Source organism: Tachypleus tridentatus, chromosome 13 (genome assembly GCF_004210375.1).
Source record: "Tachypleus tridentatus isolate NWPU-2018 chromosome 13, ASM421037v1, whole genome shotgun sequence".
NCBI lineage: Eukaryota > Metazoa > Arthropoda > Merostomata > Xiphosura > Limulidae > Tachypleus > Tachypleus tridentatus.
Genome location: NC_134837.1, coordinates 82170418 through 82179599, shown reverse-complemented (window position 1 = coordinate 82179599; position 9182 = coordinate 82170418). Strand labels below are relative to the sequence as shown.

Here is a 9182-nt window from a genome sequence, read left to right as displayed (position 1 = left end):
GGGACGGCTAGCACAGATAGCACTCGAGTAGCTTGGTGCGAAATTCTAAAAACAAACAAGTAAACATACTTTCCAATTACACTGGTTTACAAAAAAATATTTTTTGTCTGAGGCAAGAATGTGAATAGGTGTTTTTTACTAATTTGGGTGTGCTGAATTCAAATTTATAAACAGTTTTGCTCTATCACTTCTAGTTTTCTGGCTTTTAAATAGTCTCATTTTAGTATATACAGAGTATATACGTTCTTATTTCAACAGTTGCAGCAGCTTATTACAGATAAAACAGGATAGATAAAGAACATTGATGGAATAAATATACTTGGATGACACAATGTACACAATTCATAGTACCGCAGACAGTTAGAAGTGTGTTTTTAGATGATCTGGTGTATTTTGCCTCCGGGATGTCACGCAAGAGCATCCAGCAGAAGTCTCCCATCATGCTGGGGTTCCACTTGCCTTGGTAGTTGCTCTCCATCTTCGTAATGTCTTGGTGGAATCTTTCTCCGTGCTCATCACTCACTGCTCCAAGGTTTGGAGGAAAGATGTTGAGGTGGGAATGGAGAAAATGAATTTTGAGTGACATTCGGCATTCCATATCCTCATAAGTCTTTAGCAACTTCTCAATACAGGCTTGGTAATTTGGTATGCGTGTGTTACCAAGGAAGCCACTACAGACTGACTTAAATGCTTCCAATGCTCTCAGCCTCCTGTAAGGTAAGCTCCTCAAAATCAGTATCCTTCAGCACTTCTCGGATTTGAGGTCCGACAAAGATGCCCTCTTTGAGCTTAGCAGCACTGAGACCTGGGAACACAGTAGACAAGTGTTGGAAGGCAGCACCATTTTGTCCATGGCCTTCACGAAATTCTTCATCAAACCAAGCTTGATGTGAAGAGGAGGAAGAAGCACCTTCTTCATGTCAACCAGAGGATTCTCCTTGACGCTGTGTTCGCCAGGAACGAAAGTGCTTCTAGACCCCCAGTCTTTCTGCTTGTAATGCTGGGATACAGCTCGACTATCCCAGAGACAGAGAAAGCAACAGTACTTTGTGAAGACCGCTTGCATACCCATAAGAAGACCAATGACCTTGAGGTCCCCACACAGACTCCACTGGTACTGGTTGTACTTAACAGCTTCTAAAAAAAGCTCCATATTGTCATAGGACTCCTTTAGATGGACAGAGTGTGCAGTTGGAATGCTGAGATATTTATTCCCGTTGTGCAGAAGCACAGCCTTGAGACTTCGCTTGGAAGAGTCTATGAAAAGACGCCAGTCTGAAGGATTATGTGGCAAACCAAGGAAAGTGAACAAGCCAGGTACATTTGTGCAGTAGCACAACTTGTTTTCCATGTCGAAAAATGAAGCAAGGTCTTTGTTCCGATTCCTGAAACTGGTGATCTTTACATCTTCCTGGATTAGGTTCCACTGTTTAAGCCGAGAAGCAAGAGCTCTGACTGCTGTTTGACAGATACAATTCACGAGCAAGGTCATTCAGATCTTCTTGCGTGATCCAGTGTGGCTCGTTGCCACTTGTTCCTGAATAAGAAGAGTCAATATCTTCGGAAGAGATTCACTTGGCAGAATCTTCCCTTGGAGGCATTTCTTCATCTGATGAGGAAAGAAGATCCTTATTTACTGGAGGTGTTGGGACAGGAAGATCATCTGAATGGGGAACGGGTCTCATAGCAGATGGAAGGTTGGGATATTTGATCTTTTTCTAGAAGATGCATTGAAACCAGTTATATTTGTTAGACAAAAATAACAATCATCTGCATGGCTTCGTGGCTCTCTCAAACCATCGGGACTGCAAAGTGGAAAGCCGCTTTCTTGCCATTAAACCAAGCAGTTAGTCCATTGTAGCAGGGTTTACAACAGATGTGTGGAGCCCAAGATTTGTCCTGATCACCAATTTTACAGTCAAAATAATGAAAGTAGGCAGTTCTGAGGAGGGAAGTGATGGTTCGACGCTGTGCAACTGTCGTGAAGTCCCCACACACGTAGCAGAAAGAATTGGCCTTGTTGAGGCATCATCCTCGGTGTTTTGACGAGCTTGAAGCCATTGGAGAATCTGAAAAAAAAACAAAGTAAAATTAAATCATATGTAAGGCAATAATAATTATGTGCGTCGTTCGAAATTGTAATACAAATATATACCCAAAAGATTGTGTAACACAATTGTCGAGGGACACTAACCTCCTGCGCTGACTGCCAGTGCACCACTGGCTGTTGATTGAGACGTGTTGGCTACGCTTAACTACCAAAATCCGTCTTGATATATAGCTATATATATATATAATGTAATGCTATCACTTACATTTATTGCATAATAACTAAAAAAGAAGACATAAGTCACACAATATTAGAAATTAACCCTGAATGCATATACGCCTTTATGTACAGTATGTGTACAAAATGTACAGTATGCATATCTAAAAAACTAGAGGTGATGAGTAAAAACGGATTTCAAATCTGAATTCAGCACCCCAAATTAGGTTAAAACAGCTATTTTTGTGCTTGCCTCAATTTCTTTGTAAACCAGTGTTATGTAACGATACATATTATGCTCTCATTAGTCGATTGTTTGAAACACTATACTTAGTTATAAAATGATGTGTTGTAACTATTATTAATTTCAGTGTATTTATGTTTTTCTTATTGTGATGCATATCCGGCATCCGGAAGTTGTTATCAAGTCACATATTCAGAAGAAAGTAGTTTCTTAACGATTTCCGGACATCCTGTTTTATATTAACAACTTTTCGAACTCGTCTTTTCTTTGATATTGTTTCTTTAATATACAATTTTGAAATGTTTAAGTAAAGAGATGTGGCTTTCATCGAATCGTTGCTCTTTTTTTTTTTCAGGGCCATTTAAATACGTGTAAATACGATGCGATCCCTTGCACCAATCAGTGCGCAGCTATGATTCCCAGGTTGCTGATGGAAAACCATTTGTTATAATCGTAGTCTAATCGGAGGACCAGTTGTAAATTCTGCCACAGGGAGTACAGTGGGGAGATATTGGAGGTAAGTTGCTCGTAGTTCGTTGTGCTGACTGTTTTGTTTATTTTTAAAGTTCGTCCCTTGATGGGACAGCGCAATGACTTCGAATTTACAACACTAAAATCTGGGATTCGATTCCTTCTGGTGGACACATCAGATAGCTAATTGAGACATTTTAAAGCTCTTGAACGGGTTATATCACTGAGAATGTGTAATACATTTTAACGTTTGTTTTGTAAATCATAAAGCTTCAAAATGGGGTATCTGGGGTCTTGTCCACGCAAATATTGAAACCAGATTTTTCGTTTCCTAAACCCTCGACGTTACTCATTCTGATGCTTACTCATTACCAAACTGACTTTTATTTTGATATAAGCAGATAGTTTGTTTTATATCCACTCATTATTTCAGTTTACTTAGAAATGTTACAAGCTCTGAATTTTGAAGTGCACAATATTGTTAGAGATACAGATCACAATTAGTAAAATACTAAATGATATTTTTTATCAAATAACTAAACATATGGTGTTTAAGGTTACACTGTTGTATATAACCATTTGTGTTAAGGACAAGTCTCCGATTTATTATGTTACGTACGTTACGTATTACGATTTCAAATAACCGGAAATTTAATTTTAATTCAGAAGTTAATAAATGTTAATATGTATCAAATTTATGATATTTGCCAACAATATTTATACACACAGTTTTCTTTTTTAACACAAATATGTTTTGATATATAAACAAAAACACAATACAATTTATAGTAAGGGTTATTAGTAACAGTTATTATAAATGATGGTTTATTTACAAGTGTTTTACAAACTTACAAACAATATCGAGTCTTATAACTGGTATAGAACTGAATATTTTATTGACGATCTCGGTTCACGACAAGCAAATTAATTCTGAGTTGATATTGTGACACCTCCCTTAAGCAAGCTAGCTTGATTGGCGTCACCGCTGACTTTTATCCGAAAGAAACATTCAATGTACTTGTAGAAATACTAACATCCGAAGTTAATTCACTGAAGTTAAACGGTTTGTTAGAAATCTATAAACACTCTGGGTCAAAATTCTATAGTTTTCCGATTAATAGTCGTAAATTACAATTGTAGCTTCAGAGGCCTAAAGCACATTGATTGTAACTGTAATTTTCTGTTACTGTCTCTCGGCTAGCTGCTTTCACACAAATCATAAAGAGTTTCCCGAAAGTTCAAGAATGTTCAAAAACACGCTAACGTTTTCATGAACCACATATTATTGATTGCTGCTCTCCAGAATCTTCTAAAAATTTAAAAAAAGGACAGAACTTGCGCAATACGCGTCCAGCCATATACTTGACATGCTTTAAACAACGATACTGAGACAAACAAAGGTACTAAAACAAATGTACAAAAGTAAATCTGTTACACCTCCTACATTAGACAATTAAAATTGGTGTTAGACAATTAAAATTGGTGTTAGACAATTTTAGTCAGATGTTACATAAATATACTGATAAAAATATATTAAATACAATACATTTTCAAAGAATTAAACAATTTCAAAAATCATGACAATATATAACACAATTAATACAAATAACCTAATGATAATAAAATTCCATAGCACTTAAAAGTGATTAAACACAAATGCTATTTTGCTAGCTTAGCATAATCAATAGTTGAATGACTGCGGTGTTCTTTAAAAACTGATATAGACTTCAAAGGAGTAACAGAAATTTTCTTGTCGGGGTTTCCATCCAATTGATATATATGACAGATTTCACAAAGGTGAGAAACATCTTGCCTGATTTTTGGCCAAAAGAAATGTCTATAATTTTGTCACATATATTATTAAAACCTCCGTGACCTCTTATGGGGAGTTCATAGACAACTTTGATTTGCTTTGCAAACAACTATTTAGTAAACTATAGCCTAGTCCTCTGAAGCTGGCACGTCTGATGGTCTCCATTGCTCATAAGTGCACGATTTTGGAAAAAAATAATCGTTCGTAACTTTATCCAGTTCATTTTTTAGGTACTGAATATTTAAATAGTAATAAAATATTTGGATCTTCTTCCAGCTCGATGATTAGTTTACATCGACTCGTCACAATCTCGTAAACTTATAATTCTTTCGGTTTAGCTCTTTATCACTAGCTCTGCAGTGTGTGTATCATCCAGATACGTAGAATTAAGTGTGTAGTGGTTCGGAATAAAACTGTGATTGTGATTTTGATCCAATATTACGTCTCCATATATCTAGAGAACATGAGGTTTTATAATTTATACTGAAGGTGTATTGTTTATGCTTACAGTTAGATGTAAAAGCGAATATCTGGTGTTTTAAATATGTGATAAAACATTCATTTAGTAAAGCGACAAAGGATTAAAGGATTAAGTCGTTATTTTAAGTGGGAGCGAATGGACACTGACCTTAAATAAATTAGACAGCACTATAGCTGTAATATTCATTGCTTAAGAGGCGTTTCGCTAATACCAAAATCTTTTTCAGGTCGCATGGAATAATTGTAGTCATGACACTATTTTTTTGTCATCATTGTTAATCAAGAACAGCTGTTACAGTGTGAACTATATTTAATGAATTGTAATTATTATCTAAGGTAATTATTATTTAAGGTAAGAATAACTTTCTCATTCAGTGCGCGCACACACAGTCAAGCTGAACTTAATAATACCACTCACTTCTAACAGAATAAATTGAATATAATTAGCAACACAAAACAACCATCTCTTCAACTGGAACATTGGTGAAAAGGAAAACAATGTTAAGAGTAGCTATTTTATCTGTATATTCCAAGGTTTATTTTTTAACAAAAAATTTTAATAACAAAAAAACGAATAATCCTTTTTTATTTTGTCCTTGTTCTGTTAATAAACCAAATAAGATTTTGAGAAGATTACGGTTTAAAAATAAAATTACAAATCGAAAATCATCCTCTTGAAGATGTCCAGCTCAATAAGATAACACACAGTCAGTTATTTATTGGTAACTAGTTAAAGGTCAGAATTGGGCCTTTAACCTCTGCATTGCTAAACTAGATCATATTTAAACAAACGCACACATCTCCATTTTTTTGGAAATTACTCGTGAAGGTTTTCTTTAAATGCGTTTCTGGTTTTCAAGGTAGTTCGATTTTAAGTACTGGTCCGGCATGCCAGGTGGTTAAGACACTGACTCGTAATCTGTGGGTTGCAGGTTGGAATTCCGGTTGTACCAAGCATACTCGCCCTTTCAGCTGTAGGAGCGTTGCAATGTGACGGTCAATCTCACTTTTCCTTGATGAAAGAGTAGCCCAAGAGTCACCGGTGGGTGATGATGACTCGTTGCTTTCCCTCTAGTCTCACACTGCTAAATTAGGGACGGCTAGCGCAGAGAGCCCTCGTGTAGTTTCGCGCGAAATTGAAAACAAAACAATAAATCGATTTCAAGTGAAAAAAAATGAATATTTATCGTAATTATTAAAACATAAATTTTATCATCTACATCTATATTCGGGTAAGTTTGTTTATTGGCTCAAAATTAATCAATAACAGGATTGAAGAATAATTGCATTGACTGAATCACAGCTCTTAACTTAATGTGGTTTAGGCAATGTAGCGTTATTATAATCTAGTTTTGTTTTTATAATCTGATAAAATTTCAAGTTTGTTTGTTCTTTTAAACAATATATACTTTTTTGTTTTGACATATTTTTTGCAAAGTCACGTGAGAGTGTGTTCGCGTACCCATCTTTGATTTTGATATTATGTACTAATAGAAAGAAAGACAGGCAACCAACACCACCTAATGTCAACTCTTCGACGACTGTTCATTCATTTAGCCTACACTTGATGAACTTAGCCCAGGATCTATTTCACTTCTAACGTCTAATCTATTTCCCTTCACCAGAATAAAGTCGTTATTTACTGGACATAAAATAAGTCACACTCAGAAGGCTTGAAATATCAAGAGGTCTACCAGCTTTTTCAATATTTCTGTTTTATCAGAAACCCAAAGCTCACTTTTGCACCATCATCCAGCACTGAAAGAGCTGGGCTAATAATAAAATATTTGGTGCAACTATTTGCTGTGATCTTTTCCAGCCAGTAATCAGGTCGAACTTGAGCTCCATCAGTTTTAGAGCACTTTTCATAACTTCTGCCACTTGTTGCTGGTTATCCTGGACCTTCCAGTTCAATAGATAGTATTGTCACGGCCGTGCTTTTCACTATTGAGAAAATCTTGTTGGGCATTTCCTACCCTCTTTAAGACTGCTTTTTTTATATGGTCTTAAACTTTTGACCAGCTAGTATTTAGGCTAATTTCATAGTGTTTTTCTTTTCTTACTTCTCATCTTTCGAAGTTCTACTCAAATGAGTGGTTGAGTCTAACAACGCAAAATGCATATTTTTTTTCTCTCTATGTTTATTGGCCAGCAGTGTATGAGAAAACACTTTATGTTTTGCTTACATGATGCCCAGAATTAGGCATTAGTTTATCTCTCAAACAAAGTTTGATGTAGTTCGACCCCTTAGACCCATTCTGTACCCCAAGCACATTTTCGTTCAATTTGGTGTTTTTGTTACATATTCGAGCAATCTTTTTCTTCATTCAATATTTTATTAATTTTAATTGTGAGATGTCAATGAGAGAAGAGTGGCCTGAAATTATCGAAATATATGTCAATGATGACAATTTGTTGTCTACATATGAGAAAATTGATATAAATAAATTTCATATTTTGTATTAATAAATCACATATTGTATACTAATGGTACTCAGCCTTCTTACAGTTTATCTGTACACTGCTATGAGAAGCCAGTATGCTAACTTTTCAACATCTAAATCAAAGTTATGATCATTAGACATAGGCGAAGTCAGTAAAGACCCCAGGTATACTGAAAGGTGCATATTTTAACGTGTTATGATGAAGGTTACGTATCTACGCTAGTTGTGATATTTTATATTGATTATATGGGTTTGTATTAATTATTCGATAAAAAAAAAGAATAAAGAAATATTCAATTCATTTACAGAAATAAAACAAAATAGTCGTAGTGCAACAATTAAGTATGATGTAGAAATGGCAGCGTGGCGATAAGTCTTAGGGTTTCCAATGTTAAAAGTCGGTGTATGTGCCTGTGATGTGCAGAACACATATAAATTCACTGTGTAATTTAGCGTTTAACCACACACGCACAAAACCCCACCAAAACTGCTGAGCTTCATGTTTATCGCATCCAATGTTCACCGGTAAACCTAAATTGGCAAATATATCTATTTTATTTGCTTGAAGGTAGGCACAAAGCTAAAGAATACACTATCAGTGCTCTGCCTATCAGCGGTATCGAAACCTGGTTTCTAGCGAGTCAAGTTTGCAGATATATCGCTGTGCCACTGGGAAGGGGGGTATTATTAGGTTGAGGAATAATTGTGAGCGTTTTAAATAATTTCATTCAAGCATTACATGCAAGACTATACAATACTTCAATACATGAACACATTACACCCAAAACATTTATTATGATACTTTATTTCATGTAATACCTAGGTATATAGTTTGCATTGTTTTAAACGAAATTGCAAGAAATTAAATGCGAAAAGCAGATGGTGTCAAAATGCTCGATTTTGTCCACTTGACATTCCATTTAATGAGCTGAAATGAAAGCAAAAATTAAAGACATATGAAAATCAAACACACCATCTATTAGAGCAAAAAATTATCTACCAAATGACACGAAATATTTTGTGAAAGCGTTTCATTTATGAATATATTTTTTTTAACTTGAAAAAATGCTCACGAATTATTCCTCAACCCAATACATCTACAGACATTATACTTGTATGATAGTTTTGTATCTCTGTTTTCTTATGGAAGGAGAAAGGCGAACAAATGTCGTTTGTACTTGTATTTACCAAATGGCAACATATGCAAAGCAACTGCTAAGCTTTACGTTCAGAAAGCATGATGTAGGGAAATTGGTACTATATAAGTAGCTATATTTCTTGTGCGCCACGTGCTAAGTAACGTAAGATGTAAATGTTATATGAAAGCAACGTCAAGTGACACACAAACAATTTAGTTACAACGCTCAAAGCTACTGTTGCTAAAGGCTTGTTTGTTATCTTACTGAAGAAGAAAGTCAATCTCTGTTTTAACTGGATGCGAGTAGACGTTCTTTAAATTATTTT

The 9182-nt window shown here is 35.3% G+C and overlaps 1 pseudogene; it reads left to right on the top strand.

Annotated features, from left to right (window-relative positions):
- Nucleotides 1-687: 687 nt before the first annotated feature.
- LOC143236203 (TNF receptor-associated factor 4-like) overlaps nt 688-9182 on the top strand; it is a 48179-nt pseudogene continuing 39684 nt past the window's right edge.